Source organism: Macrotis lagotis, chromosome 3 (assembly GCF_037893015.1).
Source record: "Macrotis lagotis isolate mMagLag1 chromosome 3, bilby.v1.9.chrom.fasta, whole genome shotgun sequence".
NCBI lineage: Eukaryota > Metazoa > Chordata > Mammalia > Peramelemorphia > Peramelidae > Macrotis > Macrotis lagotis.
In genome coordinates this window covers 93,302,967-93,328,115 of record NC_133660.1, presented here as the reverse complement: position 1 = coordinate 93,328,115, position 25,149 = coordinate 93,302,967, and the positions used below count along the sequence as shown (strand labels likewise).

The 25,149-nt window shown below is 35.3% G+C and overlaps 1 pseudogene; it reads left to right on the top strand.

Annotated features, from left to right (window-relative positions):
* Nucleotides 1-19,991: 19,991 nt before the first annotated feature.
* Nucleotides 19,992-20,451, top strand: LOC141516168 (glutathione S-transferase 3, mitochondrial pseudogene; annotated as a pseudogene).
* Nucleotides 20,452-25,149: the final 4,698 nt, after the last annotated feature.

Below are 25,149 nucleotides of genomic sequence, written 5' to 3'. Positions count from 1 at the left end.
TGCAGAATCAACAAACAGTAAATTATGGGACAACTGGGTGGAGGATAGCCTCTGTCTCAGAAACTTTTATTTTGCAACAGAGTCAGGGTCTGACAGCTGAGCAGGATAAGATTGAAGGACGTTTCATTGTGGAGAGATGCCAAGCATGACATCTAACCAGATATGTCCTGGGCTATGGCTGCAAAGAGAAGGGGCTTAGCACACACCTGGTGAATACAACAGCAAGGGCAGGGACTCTGCTGACTGTGGTATTAGCAGGATAGCAGAGTCCCTGAATTCAAGGGAGAGAGGACGGTTTTTAGCCACTGGAGGGACCACAGGGAGCAGGATCATTTGTGGGACAATATGGCTGGGGGCCCTAACTGTGACTTATGAGTGGAGAGGCAAATCCAAAGTTTGTACCCCAAGACACAACTTGGAAAATAACAGTAAGTAGGACTTGAGACTTGGGACATCATTTACCCTTCCTCATGATAACAATTTCATTACATTAATAACTTCTAAAAACAAAATTAGAAAAACAAACAAATCAATAAAAATGAATAAGCAAAGGAGAAATAACCATAGATAGTTAAAATGGGGATAGAAAATATTTGGGTTCTTATTCAGAGGAAGATAATGGAGATAAAAAAATTCACTCCTAGAGGCAAAGGCAAGTTAACTAAGTAAAGTTAGGAATTCACTTGATCTCTCCCCCAAATCCCTCTAAATAACTGTAAATAATGACTCAAAACAAATTCTACTACATCAGAACCCATTAAAAAAAAGATGCAGTGAGGCAATTCTTTAACCAAAGACAATTTAGAAGTTCAACAGAAAAGATCTGTTGTATCAGACTGGGAATAGAGCACAATCCAGGGCAGGCCTAACCACCCCACTCCCCACCCAAACCAGGAACAAGTCTAGGGAGTCACTGAATCAGCAATGGCAGCAGTCCTTTTTGCAGCTCTGTGGCCAGAGACAGAGAAGAAGTAAAACAGTAAGTCAAAACGAGATTACAATGGTCTCATTGCTAGCCCTTAGGCAGTACTCTGTGACTTTGCACATACTAAGATCCAGATTGCAGCCCTGGGTGTCAGCCCCAAGGTAAGGAGGAGCACTAAGACTAACAGAGCTTGATGTTGTAATGGAGAGAAGAACCTCCTTACAGATCCAGGACAGAGGGAGTACTTGTGGTTATTCATAGATCAGGGCACAGGTCTGGAGAATGATAAATATATGTCTCCTTAGAGCAGGAGCAGAGAACATCTACCTCTCTTAAAAGACCCACGAATTAGAATAAAAAAAAAAGTGTGGGGGAGAAGAGTTATTAGATCGACTACCAAACTGAAGTTTTAAAGAGCTTTTGTGCTGACCTATTGCTGTATGCCTGTGAAACATAGTCAAGCTACCAGCATCATGTCAGGAAAATGAAATGCTTCTATTTAAATTCTCTTAGGAAGACTCTGAAGATCACCAGGCAGGAGAAGATACCAGACACTAAAGTTATTTCTCAAACCAAACTGTCAAGCATTCAAATAACATCATGGAGAGAAAAACTACAGTGGACTGACCACCATCTTGAAGATATCTCTTAAGCATGAGAGATACTGGCAAAGGACTGTCTATTGTGGCATGCCCTCAACAGAGATGGTGTTGAATTCTATAAACAAGACAGAATTGAAGTAGTTCAAAGGAAATATGAGATAGAGAAGTGTAGAGTAAATAACCCAGTGTTCACATGGACTATTTGTGCCTGAGTTATGGTAGAGCATTCCAAGCTTCTATTGATATGATCAACCACAGTGAAATATTCTATAACATAGTGAGTCATTTTGGTCTTCTTTGATAACAAAGGACAAGAACCAACCAAGCAACCAACATGTAGGTGTCTTTATACATACACATATATGCATAAACAGTACCTACACATGCATATGTATTGCTATGTTTGCATACATGTGTATGCATGTACTCATGCATATACTCACTTATACATATTATACACATATGCATCCACAAATATACATTTTATATGTACCTACATATACATAGGTAAATGCATATTCATAGATATCTATAATCATATATATATATATATATATATATATATATATATATGTAAGACCATAATGTGCTTATTTCCTCTTTTTCTTCTGTATCTCTGAAGGTGAATAGCATCTTCCTTAATAAGTCAAAAACTTTAAATCTGCAGCTCATCATTTTGTCCACCACAGCACCACACCACCACAGCACCACAGCAACCTTATACTGTCTAGTTTTTTTTTTAAATAGTCTAAAAAATATTGAATTATATTGCTGATATATGATGGAATCTCTCAATTTGTTTTCCTTTTGATTAAATCTATTTTAGGTATAACTTCATCTGAAATCATGATTATTGTCCATAATCTTTTAATATAATAAATCCTAGTCTTGATCATTGTTTTATATTTGGATGAACCTCTCGTTGCTATGAAATTTCCTGAAAGCAACAACCCCTCTCCTCCCTCCTTTTCTTTTCTTCTATTCACTACCTAGTCTTCATATTCCTTAACCTACCCCCTCCAAGAATCCCTCTCTTACACTCCTTCTATAATCTCCATTATCCAAGTTCCTCACTCTCTAACTTTTTCATTTTTACTTATATATGAGATACTTACTTTTTTGTCTTTTCCTACACCATTTTACATTTTAGAATCAGATCATACTCAACTCTATCCAAATCTTTCTTTTGAACTACTCTATTACAAATAAAAGTCTTAGACATATGGCTTACAGTTCTATAAATAAATAGCAAACGTAATGTCTTTCCTGAGTTCCTTGTAATTAGTCATTAATGTTTAGCTTATATTTCTCTTGAATCTTGGATGTAAGATTTTTTATTAAAATTCTGACAGTCTAACAATATATTGAATGTCTTTTTTGTTCTCATTGTTTAGGATCATGCTTAACTTTACAGGTTATGTTTTCATCTGTAACCCCTGTTGTTTTGCTCTTCAATATATAAAATAAAATGTGAATAACTTTTGATCTGGCAATACCAGCAAGTCTACATCCCAAAGTGATCACAAGAAAGAGTTAAGAAAAAAACTCATGTGCACAAAAGTATTTATAGCAATTCTTTCAATAGTGGCAAACAATTGGAAATTGAGAGGATGTCCATAAATTGGGGAATAGCTGAATATATTGGGGTATATCAATGTGATGGAGTACTATTGTTCTGAAAGAAATCATGAGGGATGGGACTTCAGAAAAGGCTGGAAGGTCTTGCTTGAGCTGATGCTGATTGAAGTGAGCAGAACCAGAAGAACATTATACACATTAACAGCAACATTGTGTGATGATCAACTACGATGGACTTGCTCATCTCAACAGTACAAAAATCAAAGACAATTCTAAAGGACTTATGATGAAAAATACCATCCACATCCAGAAAAGGAACCATTGAGTCTGAATGAATATCAAAGTTTACTATTTTCGATTTAAAATTTTGTTTTATGTTTTATGATCTTTTATCACATGCTTTTCCCCTTTTTTTGTTCTGATAATTCTTTCACGATATTTAACATAGTTATACATGAATGACTTATATTTGATTGATCTCTGTCAGGGGAAGGGGAGAAGCAAGATGAAGGGAGATAAATATGCAACTCGAATCCTTACAAAAATGATTGTTGAAAACCATCTTTGCATGTAGTTATAAAAATAAATAATTAAAAAATTATTTATATATACATATATATGTACACACACACACACACACACACACACACACACACACATTATTCCAAGATCTGTGGTCTTTTATTGTAGTTGTTAATAGGTCTTGTGTAATTCTAATTGTGATTAAATCTCTTTTAGCTTTAACTTTATTAAATAAGATTATCTTTATTACCCTGCTTTTTCAAATAACGAATTCTACTCCTGATCTTTGTTTTATGTTTGTGTGTATCATTGTTATGACAGTTCCTGAAAGCAACAATCCTTCCTCAAATCTCAAAATTACTTCTTCCCACTGTATCTGAATTGTGCTTGATGTTGCTTATATTTCTCCTTAACCTGTGAGATTTCAGAATTTGGTCATGATTTTAATGTGGTTTTCCTCGTAGTGTTTCTTTCAAGTAATGATTAGTAAATTTTTCTATTTCTGTTTTCTCCTCTTGTTCTAACATGTCAAGACAATTTTTTAAATTATTTCTTACATTATTGTTTCAAAATTATTTTTCTATGATAGTTTTCAGGTAGTATGACTATTCTTAAGTTTTCATTTTTTTGATAAGTCATTTTTCTTATACAATATTTTACAATCTCTTCTATTTTTTATCTTCATCTTTTTTATTATTTATTAATCTTATATGAATTAGCATCAGGTCATGAAAGAGTTCAAAAAGGTTTTTGAAAATCAAGTAAAAGATGTAGAGGAGAAGATGTAGAGGAGAAGATGGCAGAGAGAAGCCAGGCACTGCCTCAAGTTCTCCTGGCTTTCACTCAGAACCCGAACCAAACAACTTAATAGAATTTAGATCCACAGTACCCAGAGAAGAACCTAGGAGAAAAACATCTACCAACAAAGTCTGTCTCAGGGGTGCATGGGCAAGTCAGGGCCAGAGGCAGAGAGCTAAGTGCAGGGATGACTGGGTGAGGCCCAGGGACAAACCTGAGAACAGCAATGGGAGCCATTGTGTGTGTGTGTGTGTGTGTGTGTGTGTGTGTGTGTGTGTGTGTGTGTGACAGCAGCAGAGAGAGTGCCAGTGCAGAAGCATATCTTTTATGTGGTGGGACACTTCTAGCACATCAGCTAATCATTGATCCAGTCATTTCACCTGGTCTAGAAGACCAGGGCCATGAGTCCCTATATTTTCAGTGAAGTCCCCATGTTTCCAGTTGAGTCCCCTCTCCCCATTCCTATGGGAGAAACACAGTAACAACCCCTCCACACCCCCAGGCTCAGGTGTTAGTAGCAGATGTCCCCCCAGGGCTAATTGAGGATGAAGGAGATTAACTATATAGCCCAAGGACCCAGGCCACATTGTTCAAAGATAACCTGGATTATACTGTGCCCCTCAACGCCCCCCATCCAGGCCTAAAAATTGGCAGGGTAACAGACACTCCAGAGAAAGCATCTTGCATCCCTTACTGGAAGGTCTAACTTGGTGTTACTAAGCCTAGTGAGCAAAGCATGCAGGTATTTCAACTCTGTGTCTGTAAACCAGCCCCTCCCCCAAAATAAAATCCTAAGAAAATGAAGAAAAGCCAGTGAAAAGGGGAATCCAATGAAAGTTACCTTGAAGACAAAGATCCTAACTCACAGAGAACCAGAATATCAGAGAAGGAAAATGAATTGGTCCCCAGCCCAGGAAGACTCTTCTTCATGAACAAGATCAGGAAGGAGTTTAAAAATCAATTAGAGGAGGGGGCGGCCAGGTGGCACAGTGGATAAAGCACCGGCCCTGGAGTCAGGAGTACCTGGGTTCAAATCCAGTTTCAGACACTTAATAATTACCTGGCTGTGCAGCCTTGAGAATGCCACTTAACCCCATTGCCTTGCAAAAACCTAAGAAAAATCAATTAGAGAGCTGGCTAGGTGGCTCAGTGGATAGAGCACCAGCCCTGGAGTCAGGAGTACCTGAGTTCAAATCTGGCCTCAGTCAATTATTAATTATCTAGTTGTGTGTCCTTGGGCAAGCCACTTAATTCCATTGCCTTGCCAAAAAAAATCCCTAAAAATATCAATTGGAAAAATTGGGAAAAGAAACACAAGAGGAAATAAATACTTTGCAAGAGAAAATAATTATCTTGCAACAAGAAAATGAAAATACTATAGGAAAAGTGCAAAAAGAAAATAATTCTGTCAAAAACATAATTTGGCAAATGGAAAAGTCCTTCAAACATTGAAAATACAAAAATGAATTACAAAAGGTAAATAAAGAAAATTCTTCTCTAAAAAATATTTTGGAATCTGTCAAAACAGATGACTTCATGAGACAAGAATTGGTTAAACATGACCAAAAAAGCAAAAAAAAAGAAAGAAATGTAAAATACTTTATCAGCAAAACAACTGACCTTGAGAATACATCTAGGGGAGACAACTTAAGAATCACTGAACTTCTTGAAAAGATTGAGGAGGAAAAATTGTCTGGGCTCGATACTTCATGAAATAGGGAAGGAGAATTGCCCTGTTATCCTAGAACCAATAGTAGTTATTGAAAAGATACATTGATCCCCTTCTGAAAGGGGATCCCAAAATGAAACCACCAAGAAACATTGTGGCCAAATTCCAGAAATATCAGATAAAAGAGAACATTCTATAAGCAGACAGAAAGAAACAATTTAAATACCAAGGAGTCACAGTAAGTATTACATAGGACCTGGCTGCATCAACATTAAGGGCTCCTTTGGGACCTGGAATGCAATATTCTAAATAATAAGGGAGCATGGAATGCAGCCAGGAATTCACTATCTGAGTCTTCTCTTCTAGGGGAAAAGATGGCCATTTAATGAAATAGGAGACTTCCAAATTTTCCTGATGAAAAGATCAATGCTAAATAGAAAATTTGGACTTCCAACAGGAGACTCAAGAGATATATGACAAGGTAAAAAAGGCTAAAAAAAACTGTAATCCAATAAGATGAAACTGGCTATTTCCCCACCTGGGAGAAGGCTTCTTATAACTCTTGAGATTTGTAACTCTATTAGAGAGAATATAGTTAGCCAGAAGAAGACACTTATGACTTTTTGTGACTGATAGAATGATGTAAAAATAATATTTCTTAACAAAAGGGTACAGTAAAGAGATGTGAGGATGGAGGAGACTGAATCACATCACATAAAGAGATACAAAGGAACTATTGCAGTAGAGGGGAAGAAGGGAGGAAGTAAGAACCACCTGAAACTTATTCTCATCAGATTTGGCTCAAAGAAGGATTAAAACACACACACAGGCACACACACACACACACACACACACACACACACACACACAGACACTTAGTTAAATTTAGAGACTTATCTTAAATTTCAAGTATTAAGAGGGAAAAGGGGAGGAAGGGGAGAAAAAGAAGAACCAACAGAAGGAAGGGAAGAAAGAAGGGGCAAAGCAAAAAAAAAAACAGAAGAAGCTGGTATTCAGAAGCAAAATACTGGGGAATATGGATAAAGTAAAAAAAAGGGAAAAATTCAAAAGGAAGAAAGATATCATGGAGGGCAAGAAAGAGGTAGTAATTATCACTTTGAATGTGAATGGAATGAACTCTCCCATAAAACATAAGTGAATAGCAGAATGGATTAAAAACCAGAATCCTACAATATGCTGCTTATAAGTAACTCATTTGAAGAATAGAGATACATACAGAGGAAAGGTAAAAGGTTGGATCAGAATATATTATCCTTCAAATGAAGTGAAAAAGGCAGCTACAAAAATAGATCTCATTAATAGAGATAAGGAAGGAAAATATATCCTCCTAAAAGGTACTATAGACAGTGAAGCAATTTCAGTACTAAATATCCATGCACCAAGTGGTATAGTATCCAAATTCTTAGAGATGTTTAGAGGAGAAGACATAGACAGCAAAACTCTCCTGGTGGGAAACTTCAACCTCCATCTCTCAGAATTAGATATATTTAACCATAAAATAGACATGAAGGAAGTTAAGGAGGAAAATAGAATGTTAGAAAAACTAGACATGATAGACCAATGGAGAAAATTGAGTGGGCACAGAAAGAAATATACATTTTTTTCTGCAGTACATGGCACCTACACAATTGACCATGTACTAAGGCATAAAAACTACATAATCATATAAAAAAAGGCATAAATAGTGAATACTTCCTTCTAAGACTATAATGCAATAAAAAATGACATGCAATAATGAGTCATGGAGAGATATGCCTAAAGCTAATTGGAAATTAAATAACCTCATTTTAAGGAAGGAGTAGATGGGGAGGCTAGATGGCACAGTGGATAGAGCACTAGCCCCAGAGTTAGGAGTGCCTGAGTTCAAATTTGGCCTCAGATACTTAATAATTACCTAGCTGTGTGGCTTTGGACAAACTACTTGGACAAGCCATTTGCCTTGCAAAAAAAAAACCTAAAAAAAAGAGAATGAGTGGACCAAACAACAAATTATAGATAGAATTAATGAGTTCATCCTAGAAAATGACAATAAGGAGACAATATACCAAAACTTATGGGATACAACCAGAGCACTTATTAGGGGATATTAGATATCTCTAAATTCTTACAGGAATAAAATAGAGAAAGAACAAATTAAACCTACTCATTTAAATATCAAATTAGCAATTCTAAAAATTAGAGAAGAAATTAATAAAATCAAAAGCAAGAAAACATAAATAACAGGACTAATAAAGGAAAGAACTAATAAAGATAAACAAGAGTTGGTTCTATGAAAAAAACAACAAAATAGATAAAACTGGTTAATTTCACTTAAAGAAAGAAGAAAACCAACTTACTAATACCATAAACGAAAAGAGTAAACTCAACACAAATGATGAGGAAATGAAAGTAATAACTTGGAACCATTTTGTCCACCTGTTTGCCAATCAGGTTGATAATCTAAGTGAAATGGATGAATATTTACAAAAATATGTTTCATAGGTAAAATAAAGAGGAAATTAAATATCTAAATAACTCTATCTCAGAACAAAGATATTCAACAAGTCATCAATGAACTCCCTATGAAAAAACCTACAGGGCAAAATGGATTCACAAGTGAACTCTAGGAATGATAGGTCTATATAAATTCTTTGGAAAAATGGGTGAAGATGGAACTCTGCCTACTCCTTCTATGACACCAATATGATGTTGATACCTAAACCAAGAAGAGTCAAAACAGAGAAAGAAATTTATGGACCAAATTCCCTACTGAATATGGGTGTAAAATTCTTGAATACAATCTTCGGAATGAGATTGCAACAAGTTATCACTAGGATAATACACTATGACCAAGCAGGATTTATTCCAAGAAGGCAAGGTTGGTTCAATATTATGAAAGCTGCCAGTATAATTGACTACATCAATAACAAACCCAACAGAAATCATATGATTATCTCAATAGATGCTGAAAAAGCCTTTGACAAAATACAATACCCACTCCTACTAAAAACACTATAGAGTGTAGAAATAAATGGATTGTCTCTTAGAATGATAAGCAGTATCTATCTGAAACCATCAATAATATATAATGGGGATATATAATAGTTATAAACTTGAAGCATCTACAATAAGATCTGGGTTGAAACAAGGATACCCATTATCACCACTACTATTCAATACTGTGTTAGAAAAGTTAGCATCATCAATAAGAGCAGAAAAAGAAATTGAATGAATTAGACTTTGGAAAGGAAGAAACAAAACTCTTACTCTTTACAGATGACATGTTGATCTACCTAAAGAATGCTAAAAAGTCATCTAAAATATACTATAAACAATTAGTAATTTTAGCAAAGTTGCAAGATATAAAATAAATCCACAAAAATCCTCAACATTTCTTTATATTACTAGCAAGATGCAACAGCAAGAGCAAGAAAGAGAAATCCCATTTAAAATAACTTCAGGGGGTGGCCAGGTGGTGCAGTGCATAGAGCACTGGCCCTGCAGTCATGAATACCTAAGTTCAAATCCAACCTCAGACACTTAACCTAGCTGTGTGACCTTGGGCAAGCCACTTAACCCCATTACCTTGCAAAACAATTTAAAAAAAATAAAATAACTTCAGACAATATAAAATACTTGGGAGTCTACCTGCAAAGACCAACTCAGAAACTCTATGAAAACAACTATAAAACACTTTTCACACAAATAAAATCAAATTTAAATAACTGGGCAAATACCAACTGTTCATGGATAGACTAATCTGATATAATAAAAACGACAGTTCTACCTAAATTAAAATATGTATTTAGTGCCATATCTATCAAATTTCCAAAAACAATACTTCAATGTGCTCAAAAAAATTATAACTAAATTCATATGGAGAAACAAAAAGTCAAGAATATCCAGGAATTTCATGAACAAAGGGTAAAAGAAGTTGGCTTAGCCTTACCCGATCTAAAATTACATTATGAAGCATCAATAATCTAAACTCTGTGGTACTGGTTAAGAAAAAGAGCAGTAGATCAGTGGAATAGACTAGGAGCAAAACATACAGCAGGAAATGATTATAGTAATCTGCTCTTTGATAAGAGCTTACTCTTCAATAAAAACTGGGAAAATCGGAGCATAGTACGACAGAAATTTAGATTAGACCAACATCTCACACCCTATACTTAGATAAGATCAAAATGGGTAGTATTTAAACATAAAAGACAATATTATAAGCAAACTAGGAGATCAAGGAATAAATTACCTGTCAAATTTGTGGAAAAGGGAGCATTTTATGACAAAGGAAGAGATGGAGAACATCATTAAAAACAAACTGGTTACTTTTGATTACATTAAATTGGAAAGCTTTTACACAAAATCACTGTAACTAAGTTCAAAAGAAATGTAGTAAATTTGGGAAACAATTTTACAACTACTGTTTCTGCCAGAGGACTCATATGTAAAATATATAGAGAACACAGTCAAATTTATAAAAAAAAAGCCATTCTCCAATTGACAATTGGTCAAAGGATATGCAAAGGCAATTTACAAATATGGACATCAAAGCAATCCATAGCCATATAAAACATTGTTCTCAATCATTACTGATAAGGAGAAATGCAAATTAAAGCATCTCTGAAGTCCCACCTCACACCTCTCATATTGGCCAATATGACCAGAAAGAGCAATGATCAAAATTGGAAGGGATGTAGGAAATCTAAGACACTAATGCATTGTTGGTGGAGCTGTGAACTGATGAACTGTGAACTCCTTTCTGGAGAGCAATTTGGAATTATACCCAAAAGGCAATAAAATTGTGTGTCCCCTTTGATCCAGCAATACCTTTACTGCTCTGTACCCTGAAAAGATCTTTAAAAAGGGTAAAAACATTGTTTGAATAAAAATATTCATAGCAGCTCTGTTTGTGCTGGCAAATAATTGGAAATTGATGGGGATGTCCAACAATTGGGGAATGGCTGAACAAATTGTGGTATACGTATGTCATGGAACACTACTGCTTTATTACAAACCAGGAGGAATGGGATTTTAGAGAAGCTTGGAAAAATTTTCATGAATTGATACTAAGTGAGATGAGCAGAACCAGAAGAATATTATACACTCTAAAAGCATCATAGGGGTGATGATCAACTTTAATGGACCTGCTCATTTCAGGAGTGCAATAATCAAGGACAATTTTAGGGTATCTGTGATGGAGAATACCATCTGTAACTATAGAAAGAACTGTGGATTTTAAACAAAGATCAAAGATTATTACCTTCAATTTTTTTTCAAAAGTTCTTCTTGGGGGGCAGAGACAAGATGATGATGTGAAGGCAGCATTTCCTGGGAACTCCTTCCTCCAGAAACTCCAAAAGCCTTAAAACTATGACTCTACCCAAAATTTAGAGGGGCAGAACCCACAGAAAGACTGAGTAATACATTTGCCTAGTCCAAGAAAACTTAGAAGCTCTGCAGGAAAGGTGTGTTTCATCGGGACCTGGAGTTGGAAAAAAGCCCCAGCCCCAGTGCAGTCCAGCCCAGCACAGGGATCACCTGGAATAGCTTTAAGGGGCAGTGAGAGAATTCTTCTACATCAGAATGAGTGTGGAGTGAGGAGCAGTAGTCATAGAACTTGCAGCAAGCATTGGAAGAAATCAGCCTGGAGCTCCCGAGCACAACCCACAGATGGGAAGGCGTTAAGAGGAGACTGCAGAAATATCTCTGCTCTCCCTGGGGCAGGACTCTGCTGTTTATACACACTCGGATCCAGGTTGCAGTTTGGCCCAAAACACATAATCAGATGACAACAAAACTGAAGCTTCCTCATCTGAACCCTCTGAGAGAAATAGAAAATGGTCTCAGACTATGGATGAGCTCGAAGAAGACTTTGAAAAGAAATTAAGGGAGGTGTTAGAAAAAAAATGGGAGGAGAAATGAAAGTGATGCAGAAAAATCATGAAAACCAAATCAGCAGCTTGGTGAAAAAAATACAAAAAAAATACTGAAGAAAGTACTATGTTAAAAACCAGTTTAGAACAAATGGAAAAAGCAAAACAAAAGGCAAATGAGGAGAAGAATGCCTTAAAAAGCAGAATTTATTGGGTGGAAAAGGAGATAAAAATGTTCTGTGATGAAAATAACTCCTTCAAATGCAGATTGCAACTAATGGGAGGTGATGACTTCGTAAGAAATCAGGAAGAAATAAAACTCTTCCAAAAAAGTTAAAATGTAGAAGAAAATATGAAATATCTCATTAGGAAAAGCAACTGACCTTGAAAACAGATCCAGAAGAAATAATTTAAAAATTATTGGGCTACCTGAAAATCATGATCAGAAAAAGAGCTTAGACTTCATTTTTCAAGTAATAATATGAAAAAAAGAGAAATAATATGGCAAAATTGCCCTGAGATCCTTGAAGCAGAGGGCAAAATAGAAATTGAAGGAATTCACTGGTCACCTCCTGAAAGAGATCCCAAAAGAAAAATTTCCAGGAAATAGTATTATAGCCAAGTTCCAAAACTCCCAAGTCAAAGAGAAAATTCTAAAAGCTGCCAGAAACAAAGAATTCAACTTCTGAGGCTCCCTAGTCAAGATTACACAGGATCTGGCAGCATCTACATTAAGGACTCATAGAGATTGGAATATGATCTTCTGGAAGGGAAAAGATCCTGGTTTACAAACGAGAATCAACTACCCAGCAAAATTGAACATCCTCTTTCAGGGGAAAAGATGGACTTTCAATGAAACAGGGGACTTTCAAACTTTCCTATTGAAACAACCAGAGATGAACAGAAAGTTTGATCTCCAAGTACAGGATTCTGGTGAACCATAGAGAGAGTGGGAGAGAAGGACTAACTATGAGGAACTTGATGATGTTGAACTGTTTGTATTCCTGCATGGGAAGAAGATATTGATAACTCATATGAACTTTCTCATTTATAAGAGCTGTTAGAAGGAGAATATATAGACAGGACACAGGAAAGAGAATAATATTATGGTATAATATAGTAAAAAGATGGAGTCAATGAATGATAAAGGAAAGTACTGGGAGGAAGGGAAAGGAGATGAAGATGAAGCTAAGAAATTTCACATAAGAGTCAAGAAAAAGTTTTTCAATGGAGTGGAAAGGGGGAAGGCAAGGGGGGATGAATGAACCTTCATTCTCATCAGAAATGGCTCAGAGAAAATGACATACATACTAAATAGCATGAGGAAATCTATCTTACCCTAGAGACAAATGAGAAGATGAGATAAGGGGGAATGTGGGGAGGGAGTGGGGGAATAGGTGATAGAAGAGAAGGAAGATTGTGGGAGAGGGTACTCAGATACAACACACTTTTGGACAGGGCCAGGATAAAAGGAGAAAGAGAGAATAAAATAAATGAGAATGAGGAGGAATAGAGTTGTGGAAAATACAGCTAGTAATAGCAACTGTGGGAAAAATATTGAAGCAACTTCTCTCTGGTGGATTTATGATAAAGAAGGCAACTCACCCCAGAGACATAGTCACTAGAATCTGAACACAGATTGAAGTACATTTTTTCTCTCTCTTTCACTATTCTTGAGGATTTTCATCTTCTTGGGGAGGGAAGAGGGTTATGTTTACTCTTATTACAAAATTATTGTAATAATATAATATAAATAAACAAAAAAGAAAGAAGATTGAAAGAAAAAAAATCACTCTTATGTACTTCATAACTTTGCTATCTCTAATATTTTATTTCTTCCTCAAAGATATGTTTCTACTCTCAACAAATTCAGTTTTGAGCAATGCATAGCATGGAAACAAAGTAAAGACTATCAGATTGCCTTATGGTGGGGGGAGGGGAGAAGGAAGAGAAAAAATTGTAAAATTTAAAACCTTACAAAAATGATAGGTAGAAATTACTATTGCATATAATTAGAAAACTAATAAAATATTTACATAATAAAAAGAGGCAGAGGAAAAAATTTGGAAGAGAGTGCTGAAAGGAAATTATAGCCAACAACTTGATACAAAAAATAGTGAAGAAAATAATACCTTAAAAACAAACTGGGTTAAATGGTAAAAGACATACAAAAAGCCAATGAGAGAATGAGAGAAGAATGTCTTAAGAAGCAGACTTGGGAGCAGATCAAGGGGAAGAGCCAACATTGTACCATGGAATCAGAATTTTCAGAAGTTCTATGCACAAACAACTTCAAAAGCCATAAAATTATGCCCAACCAAATTAAGAGGAGCAGAACCTACAGAAAGGTTGAGTGAAACAATCTTCCAGCCCAAGATAAATTGGTAGATCTGTGGAAAGGGTCTATTCCACTAGGACAGGTGGCAGTGTCTCCACTAAGGGTTTATAGGGCTTGGAATATGATATTCTAGAAGGCAAAAGAGGTTGGATTACAACCAAGAATCAACTGCCCAACAAAACTAAACATTCTCTTTAAGATGAAAAGATGGACATTCAATGAAAAAGGGAACTTTCAAACTTTCCTGTTGAAATGATCAGAATTGAACAGAAAGCTTGATCTTCAAGTACAGGACTCAGGTAAAGCATAGAGAGAATAGATAAGAAGGGCAAATTATGGGAATTAATGATGTTGAACTGCATCTTCTTTCCTGCATGGAAAGAAGATACTGATAACTCATATGAACCTTCTCATTAATAAGAACAGTTAGAAGGAGCATATGTAGACAAGGCACAGGAGGAAGCTGAATATAATGGTATAATATAATATAAAGATGAAGTCAATGTGGTTAAAGGAATGTGCTGGGAGGAAGGGAAAGCAGAAGTAGGATGGGCTAAGCTATTTCACATAAAAGAGTCAAGAAAAAGCTTTCATAATGGAGTGGAAGGGAGGAAGGTGAGGGGGAATGAGTGAGCCTTCATTCTCATCAGAAATGGCTCAGAGAGGAAATAACATATACTTAAGAGGGTATAGAAATTTATCTTATCCTAGAGGAAAAAGAAGAGTAAAGGAATGGGAAAAGGGGGATGGGGGAGAAGATGGAAGTTGTAGATAACAGAAGAGAAGGAAGATCATGGGAGAGGCTAGGCAGATATAAGACACTTTTGAAGAAGGACAGGGTGAAAGGAGAGAGAATGAAATAAATGGAAGTGGAGAGGAATAGGATGGAGGGAACTACAAGTAACAAAAGCATCTATGGAAAAAAATTATTATGTTCCTACTGACTAGTTTATCCTTCCCCAGGTGAATATAGAAGAGGTGGGAGACAAGGCCAGAAAATTCTCCAAGTTCTCCATTTATTAAACCAAATACAAGTGCTTAAATATCCTCCACAGTCCCTGGTCCACTCCCATTCCTGTAGCATTCTCCAGTCAACCAGTAAAACAATGCTCCTGTACTTGAGAACACCAAGTGATGAAAGTTTACAGTACTCCCACATGACAATCCCTTACAATTATTGAAACAACTTTTCTGATGGACTTATGATAAAGAATGCAATCCATCCCAGATTGGTTTTTCTATCTTTTTCAGGAGAGTGGGAGTTATGTTTACTAGCCACCCCTATGTTTATTTTCAAACAAGATTGTTGTAGTAATGTGAAAATAAGTGAATAAATTATTATATAATTTAATAAATAAATAAAAGAAGCAGACCTAGACAAATTAAAGAGTCCAAAAATTCACTGGAGCAAAAAAAAGACTTCTTTAATAAGTCAACTTAGCCAAATGATAAAAAGGTAGTAAAAAAAGTTCACTGAAGAAAATAATTCCTTGAAAATTAGAACTGAACAAATGAAGGCTAATGATTTTATGAGAAAAAAATGAAACAATAAAAATGAAACCAATAGAATAAAAAAAATAATCAATGTGGAATATCTCATTGGGAAAACAACTGACCTGGAAAATAGATTCAGGAGAAAATAAAAACTTATTGGATTACCTGAAAGCTATGATCAGAAAAAAAAAGAGCCTAGATATCAACTTTCAGGAATAATGAAAGAAAACTGAACTGGAGGATTAAGAAGAAATTATAAGAATCTGCCTATCCCCTCATAAAAAGAGATACCAAAATGAGAATTTCTAGAAATATTATAGTCAATTTTCATAACTCCCAGGTCAATTGCAAGCAACCAGAAAGAAAAGTTCAAGCATTATAGAACGTTAGTCAGTAAAACACAAGATTTAGTAGTTTCTGTATTAAAGGAGCACAGGTTTTGGAATATGATATTCTGGTGTGCAAACAAAAATAATCTACCCCAAAAAACTAAATATAATCCTTCAGAGGAAAAATAGATTTTCAATGAAATTGAAGATTTTTAAACATTCTTGATGAAAACTACAGAGCTGTATACAAATTTTGATCATCAAATATGACTCAAGAGACTCATAAAAATGTTAACAAGAAAAGGAAATCATAAGGGACTTAATAAAGTTAAACCTAAGAAATTTCTCATTCGACAGTGTACATATGTGAATTGAATATAAAGGAATGTTAATGTTATCTTAAAAAGTGAAAATTAACAGGTTATAGGGCAATGTACTAGGAAAAGAGTAAAGGGAGAGGAAAATGAGGAAAATTGTCTCACATAAAAGAAGAAAGAAAAACTTTAGCAGTTGAGGGGAAGTGGGAAGGTATATGAGAAGTAGTCATTAGGGGCAGCTAGATGGCATAGTGGAAAAAGCACCGGCCTTGGAGTCAGGAGTACCTGGGTTCAAATTCGGTCTCAGACACTTAATAATTACCTAGCTGTGTGGCCTTGGGCAAGCCACTTAACCCCATTTGCCTTGCAAAAACCTAAAAAAAAAGTAGTCATTAAAACTTACTCTCATTAGAATTGACTTAAAGACCTACACACTCAATTGGGTATAAAAATCTATCTTACCCTACAAGAAAAATAGGAGGGGAAAGGGATAAGAAAAAAGGGGTGAGAAAAGGGAGAGTAGATTGAGCACTCCAGAATATCATACTCCAAGATCTGTGCTCCTTTAATATAAAAATTACTAAATCTTATATTATACTGACTGTGGTTCCATGATACTTGAACTTATCTTTCTGACTGCTTGCAATATTTTCTCCTTGACCTGGGAGTTATGAAACTTGGCTATAATATTTCCGGAACTTTTCATTTTGGTATCTCTTTCTTGAAGTGATAGGTAGAAACTTGGTGAAAAGAGAGAATAGAACAAACAAGAAAATAAATAGAATGGAGGAAATACTGTTTGAAGTAGTAATTGTAAAAAAATGGAAAATTTTCTATGATAAATGCCTCATTTCTCAAACATATAGATAATGAAGCAAAATTTATAAAAATAGATTCATTCACCAATTGATAAATGACCAAAAAATATGAAGTTTTCAAATCAAGTAATCAAAACTATCTATAATCATATGATGAAGTTCTAACTCACTAGTGATAGGAGAAAAGCAAATTAAAACAATTCTAAGTTCCTATCTTCTACTGATTAAATTGGCTTACAGGACAGTAAAGAAAAATAACAAATCTTCAAGAGGATGTGGGAAAAATGAAAAATTGATGTACTGCTGGGGGAGTTGTGGACTTAGTCATCCTGTAGAACAATTTAGAACTATGCACAAAGAAACTATAAAAACCTCCCTACCCTTTAACCTCACAATTCCACTAGTGCTCTGTGTCCCCACCAAAATAAAAATAGAGAGATTAATATGTATAAAAATTTGTATAATTCTCTTCTGGTGGCAAAGAGTTAATTGGAAAATAATTGAACAGTTTATGGTATGTGATTTTGATGAAATATATTCTGCTAAACGAAATGATGAGCATAATGCTACCAGAAAAATATGGAAAGACCTACCTGAGCTGGTGTAGAAATGTACTCTAAGCAAAGTTGCAGCAATAGTGCAAGATGATCAGTTGTGAATGATTTAGCTACTCTTAGCGATTCAATGATCCAAGACCACCCAGAAGGCCTTATGATGAAAAATATTATCCATCCCCAGAGGAAGAACTGATGGTGTCTGAATATAGATTGAAGCATGCATTTTTTACTTTACTTTTATAGAGTGTTTTTTGGGGGGGTCTGTATTTTCTTTCACAACTTAATTATTATGAAATGTCTTACAGGAATGCCTATTTATAACCTATATTAAATTGCTTATCTTTTCAATGAGGGGAGGTAGAGTGAAGAGGGAGGAAGGGAGAGAATTTGGTGCTCAAAGTTTTGAAAATGAACTAATTTTTTAAATTTATGTTAAGTGGGGAAAAACAAAATATTAAATAAAAATTCAAAATTAAAAGTCACTCCTTTTTCAATGACAAAAACCATATGGCCCCTAGTACAAAGAGAGGTCTTAAAAGAAATTAAAAATGACTTTAAAATTCAAATAAGAGAGACTGAAGAAAAATTAGGGGGGAAAAAGCTATCCAAGAAAATAAGAATATGAAAATAAAGTCAATCAACTTATAATAGAGAATCAAAAACTTAAGAATTAAAAATAATTTCTTAAAACCTAAAATTGAGTAAAGAAAGGTGAATAATGATGTTCTAAAACACCAAGAAATTATAAAAAACAATCAAAAGAATGAAAAATAAAAGAGAAAATGAAGCATCTCAATAAAAAAAAAAATGATGGCTCTGGACAACAGTTTGTAGAGAAATAATATTCAAATAGACTCCCTGAAATTAAAAAATATAGAACCTTGATCCAATATTACAAGAAATTATCATGGAAAATTACCATGAAGTTCTAGAACAATAAAACAAAGAAGAAATAGAAAAAAAAATCAACTAATCACCTGAAAGAAATCCCAGTAGAAAAACTTGCACGAATTTCACAGTCAAGTTTCAAAGCTCCAAAGAAAAGGAGAAATTATTGGAAGCAATAAAGGAAAAACAAACTAAATATCATGGAGCTGTAATAAAGATTGTTCAAGACCTAGCAGCTACAACACTGAAGGACTGAAACTCTACAAAGACTATATTCTAAAGAGCAAAAGAGCTGAGGTTAAAACCCAGGATAATTTACCCAGCAAAATTAAGTATAATTCTGAATTTACAAAAAAGGAACATTTAATGAATCAAGAAATTTTCTGGGTTTTGTGACCAAAATCTTTTCATGTGCATATACATATCCATACAGACATATACATATTCATATGCATAAATATACATAAAATCTTCTAAATTCCAAAAGAAATACAAGATAAAGGGAATAGGGTTTGGGAAATGATAAGAGAGGGACTTTTAGAGAGGTGGGTAGGTTTAGTATAGGCGGGTAAGGTAATGGACAGAAGGAAAGACTAGGAGTAAGAAGAGCTAGGGTAATTATGGTGAGGATAGTTACAAAAAACAGGAAGGAGGAAAATACACAAAAAGTAATATATCTTAGAATATAAATGGGACAAAGTTATCTATAAATTGGAAATAAATAAAAGATTAAAAATTGAATTCAATTATATATATATTTATATATATATATATATATATATATATATATATATATATATATATATTGGATTTAGGAAACATAAAAATGAGAGAAACTCATAAAGATAAAATAAATGGCAGGAGTAGAATTTATTATGACTAGTAAGTACCAATGTCTGAGACTGGATTCGAACTCCTGTCTTCCTGACTCCAAGACAAGGGCTATATCCAAGGCCTGGCACAGTGGATAGAGTGCCAGCCTTTACTAGCTGACTGCCTCCCATCTAAGACCATCTACAGTCTTCCTGATTCATATATGGCCACAGAATCCAGATCACTCAGGCGGAGAAAGTGAGGTAGATGACTTAGCACAGCACTCGCCCTCAAATTCATTTTAGTTACCTATCATAGCCTCACCTCCTTGATGTCATGGTCTTCTTTGAAAATAAAGGACATGGCTCTCTTCTTGTTTGTGTATAGAGGGCTCTGCTACCTACCTACCTACTCAACTCTCCATGAGACCGCTTAGAGCTGTAGGGGAAAGGTGATATAGTGCCAAGATGGCAGTCCTCTCAGAGGAATATGGTTTTGGGGTCCTCACTGGTGCTGCCAGCTTCATATTTGTCACTCATTTTGCTATCAATGTAGGCAAAGCCTGGAAGAAGTACAAGGTGGAGTATTCTACCATGTACAGTAATGATCCCAAAAATGGCCACCTTTTTTAATTGCATTCAGTGAGCCCATCAGAATACCTTTGAAGTGTATCCTTCTTATTTATTCTTTCTAGCTGTTGGAGGTGTTTACCATCCTTGCTTAATTTCTAGTTTGGGACTTGCATGGATAATTGGACATGTATGTAATTCTTACAGCTAATACACATGAGAAGCAAGCAAGCAGAATTGAGGCCTGGTGGGTTCCATTGCTCTCCTAGGAATGATGGGGACAACTGTGTGCTCTGCTTTCCAACATCTTGGTTGGATGAACTGAGGCTTGTGCTAGGGGGCTAGGAGTTGTCATTGAAGAAGCAAAGGCTTAACCATCTCCTTCTTTTGGATGATATACCTTTAAAATTTAAGTGTGCTTTTTTCTTTTTCTAAATGTAATAAACCTATTTGGCATTAGCCTCATACCTTTAAAATAAGAAAAGGAAATGAAGGACATGGCCAAGATGAGAAAAGGGAAAATGATCAATATTGAAGAGATTGTGGGAAGATTGGAACATTGATGCATTGCTGGTGTAATTGTGAATGGATCCAACCATTCTGGAGAGTAACATGGAACCATGCCCAAATAGCAATAAAAATGTTCATACCCTTTGACCCAGCAATTCCAATTCTAGTTCCATATCCAGAAGAAATTATTAAAAAAAGAAAAAAGTCCTACATGTTCCAAGATATTCATTGCAGTGCTTTTTGTGGTGGCAAAGAATTGGAAATTGAGGGGATGCCAATAAATTGGGGAAATGGATAAATAAGTTATGATACATGAATCCTATAGAATACTATTGCTCTATAAGAAACCATAAATGGTTGAACTCCAGATAAACATGGAATGATTTACTGAATGAAGGGAGCAGAACAACATTATAAGATGATCAACCTTAATGGAAATAGCTCCTCTCAGCAGTTCAGAGTTAGGACAACTGTTATTAGACCAGCTATCGTCTAATAATATTATTCCATTCAGAGGAAGAAAAACAAAACAAAAAAGAAAAACCAACACTTCAGAATATGATGAACACTTTATAAAAATTATCTCTTTCCCTTAATCCTAATTCCTCACACTAAGGGTGGGAAGGGAGGGTGGAAGGAAATTTTGTAACTTAAAAGTATTTATGTGCATATGGATTAAAATAAATAAATAATTTTAAAAAATGAAAATGGACAAAAATATTACTAAAAACAAGCCTAGACAGTATATAATATCAAAAACAAATACAAGAACAATATGAAAATAAACATGAAATAATTTGTACAAATAAACTCTGATCTATATGTTGAAGTAATAGTTATTGTTCATAATAGTATATTTTTTAAAATGACATTTTTTTTGCAAGGCAAATGGGGTTAAGTGGCTTGCCCAAGGCCACACAGCTAGATAATTATTAAGTGTCCAAGGCTGGATTTGAACTTAGGTACTTCTGACTCCAGGGCCAGTGCTCTATCCACTGTGCCACCTAGCCACCCCTTAAAATGATAATTTTACTTAAATAATCTATTCAATTTCATCCTAATTAAATTACTAAATTTTATTTTACTGATCTAGAGAAATAATAACAAAGTTCATCTGGAAGAATAAAAGTTCAGGAATTTCAAAAAAACAGGGAAAACCAGCAAAAGAAGTTAATTCAACAATGTGAGAGCTTAAACTGATGCTTGTCTTCCATTCTCAAAATCAGAGTTTAAACATATTATAAGGGAGAGCATCATTGATATATAAAAATATCATTTCATTATTTTAAATTAAATTTCATCTAGATAATATCTATGCAAACAGAAATATAATTACATTCAGAAAATTGAGGAAAAACTTTTTTGGGCAATCTCTAAGGATGTGATAGGTTTGGAATACTGCTATGGCATAGGAAATGATGAATTGGTTGATTTAGAAAAACATGGAAAGACTCAGACTTATGAAGGAAGATGCTATCCACCTTCAGAAAAAGAGATGATAGGTGGAAATAAGCATAGTACAATGTTATATGTGTAGGAGTGTATATGTTTATGTTTATAGATATCCATGCATATGTGTGTATGCATGTGTGTATATGCATACAATTGTAGACTTCTTTATGGTGGGGTGGAAGAACAGGAAACAATAAAGTAAAATGTGCACAAGAGAGAACAAAAGAAAATCAATCAGAAAGAAAGAAAAGTTAGGCAACTTTAAAAACAATGTGCAGTTTTTATTACTTGGGTTTTCTTGAAATGGAAATTTATGTTTCTCTTAAGGTCTGCTATTTATGTGGCAATTTTCTTCTTTTTTTCAGTTTGTATTTGTTTAAAATTTTAAAAAAACAATCCTTAAAGAATAAAAAGAAAAGAGGGGTTTAGAGTAGATGACTTCTAATCACTCATTTTATGAAAAAGAAAATGGAATACTTACAGGGTCAAAATAATGAATAACTGCCCAAGTACTTAATTGTCATCCTTATGCTGGAAAGAGTCACAGGGACAGGAGCCATATAGAATGAATAGTCTTGGATGAGTCAGACATTGCATCATGAGAATGTCCCAAAAATCAAAAATGAGATCACAAATCCATTGGAATATTGGGAAAGTATTTTATAATTATGACTTATGCATCACAGCACCGCTAAAGAGACACCTGAGAGGGAAAAAGACAGTTACTCATTATTTTTTGTTTATTTTAAAGAAAAGGTCATGCTATTTCTACCTTTTAAATAATCACTTTTTACGTGTGAAAGGCTGAGTAGGGCCAAAATGTCCTGTTCACTGGAAGTAAGTTGATATTCCAGGCTTTTGTATGGTATGTAGATGTGATGACAACCTATCCAAGCACGGCAATTTGGTGTCCTGACTCAACATTCTTACATAAATGGTGAGTAAATAACTCCCTTAGCCTTGCAGCAATGTTAACTGCAGACTTGAGCCTATCATAGACAGATGGAGTTCCATCTTTCTGATGGTTGTTAAAGGTGACAAGTGAAATGACTTCTGGCAGTTTCTCTGAGATCCCCAGGGAACCAGAGTCAAATTTGAAATACAAGCAGTAAAGGAATGTTTTATGAATGTGATACCAGAGTTGACAGGTTGAAGCACAGTCTCGATGGGATTGGGAGGATAGAGTAAAACAAGTCAAGTCCTATTAAAGTGTCTACAAGGCTCAAGGATTGTATTATTCACATGGCAGAAGTGACAGAGCATTAGGACCTTGCCTCCTTATATCAAAAGTGCAGTTAATCTCTTTGATGTCTGAGCATCTCAGGGATTCTGATTTCACGGCTGCCGTGGCAACCACTTACCCCTTTGGCCTGGTGTTGCTGAGAGCTAGGGACAGAGTGACATTCCATTTGCTAGCATGTATACCCTTGTGCCTGCTTCAACTCTGACTTCCAAACAGAAATTTGATTGTTACAAAAATAAGCATCTGTCTAAAGGGCATTTCAATCTACACATTTAATTTAATCGTTCAGGCAACTTTGTCAATACTTCAGGGAACTCTTTGGTATGAATGTGCTCTTCATCTGGACATCTATGATTCTTCCATGTGACTCAGGTGATTCCTAGAATCACAGATTTAGGTCATTTGGTTTTACCCCCACCAATCTAAAGAAGGAAAAACTGAGGTTAAGATTAATGATCTTACTTTCCCAAAGTCACACAGTAAGGGGCAGAACTGGGATCTGAACTCAGTTCCTCTGATTCCAACTGCACTGCCTTTAATTATTCCATCTCATGTTTGCTTCAGCTCTTTCCACAAATCGTCCATAAAAAGATTTATCCAATGTTTAAGTATCATCTGCTCAATTTCTTCCTCAAACACATTAAACTGAGAAATATTCACTATAGCACCACGAATATGATAAATATTGTAACTTAACCTGGATTCTTAACATTCCATCTTGTATATTTTATTCCTCTTTGGGACACACATGATTTTGCTGGCATGGGAAATATCTGGTAAGAAAACTCCTGCCAATGCAGATAAGAACTGGCATTTCAATTTAGCCTTAAAGATTTTTCTAGGTCATGGAGATGGAGTTTAGTGGTTGGCCTAGAGGCCCTTAAGCATTACATTCCAGAGGACCAGGGCCAGGTCTTCCCAAACAAGAAACCAACTCTCTATCTTCAATGATCCACTCTCTCTCCAGACTTGCACACTGTAGGAATGTAATACAGTTTCTTATTGTATTGAACTAAATTGTATTGGATCCCTTTGTTCAGGGTCTGGACAGCTAGGTAGAACAGTGAATAATGTACTCATCTTGGAGTCAAGAAGACTCATCTTCCTAAATTCAAATCTGGTTTCAGACACTTCATAGCTATGTGACTCTGAGCAAGTCACTTGACCCTGTTTACTTCAGTTTCCTCATCTGTTATATGAGCTAGAACTGGAAATGGCAAACTATTTCAGTATCTTTGCCAGGAAAATCCCAAAAGGGATCATAAAGAGTCAGGCACGACTGAAAAATGACAACAACAAAAAAGTTAAATCATAAAGACTAACCCACTGTAGGACTTTTGTCATCCTTTCTCTTCTTTGTGTCTCATACTCAACATCTATAAAATACTGCGTGTGTGTGTGTGTGTGTGTGTGTGAGCACACGCACTGGCCCACATGCACAGGGTTGGGAGAGAGAGATGGTAGGGGGGTAGTTGTACTAAATTATTTCTGCAATCCCTTCTAGCTCTCATTCTATAGTCCTATGACACTGCTTTCTGGGACATGCATACGCCTAACATTTCATGGAGTAGTTAGTAGCTCTCTCCTGAATTTGATATTCAGTAGTACAGTGAAACCCACCTTTACTTTATAGATGTAGTTTTATAGCTCTCTTTAAAGGGCTTTGGAGAGCTTTAGAGAGGAGTAAACCACACTATTTAAAGAGGAATTTACCACAGGTGTGCACTTAATTAGCCCCTTGTTCAATGGGATTGACCTTCGTTATGGATCTGCTGTGAATGTTTCCCAGTTGCATAAGCTGGTTTTCATGTTGTCCTACTTTCTTTGAATAGCATCAGCACAACTTAGAGA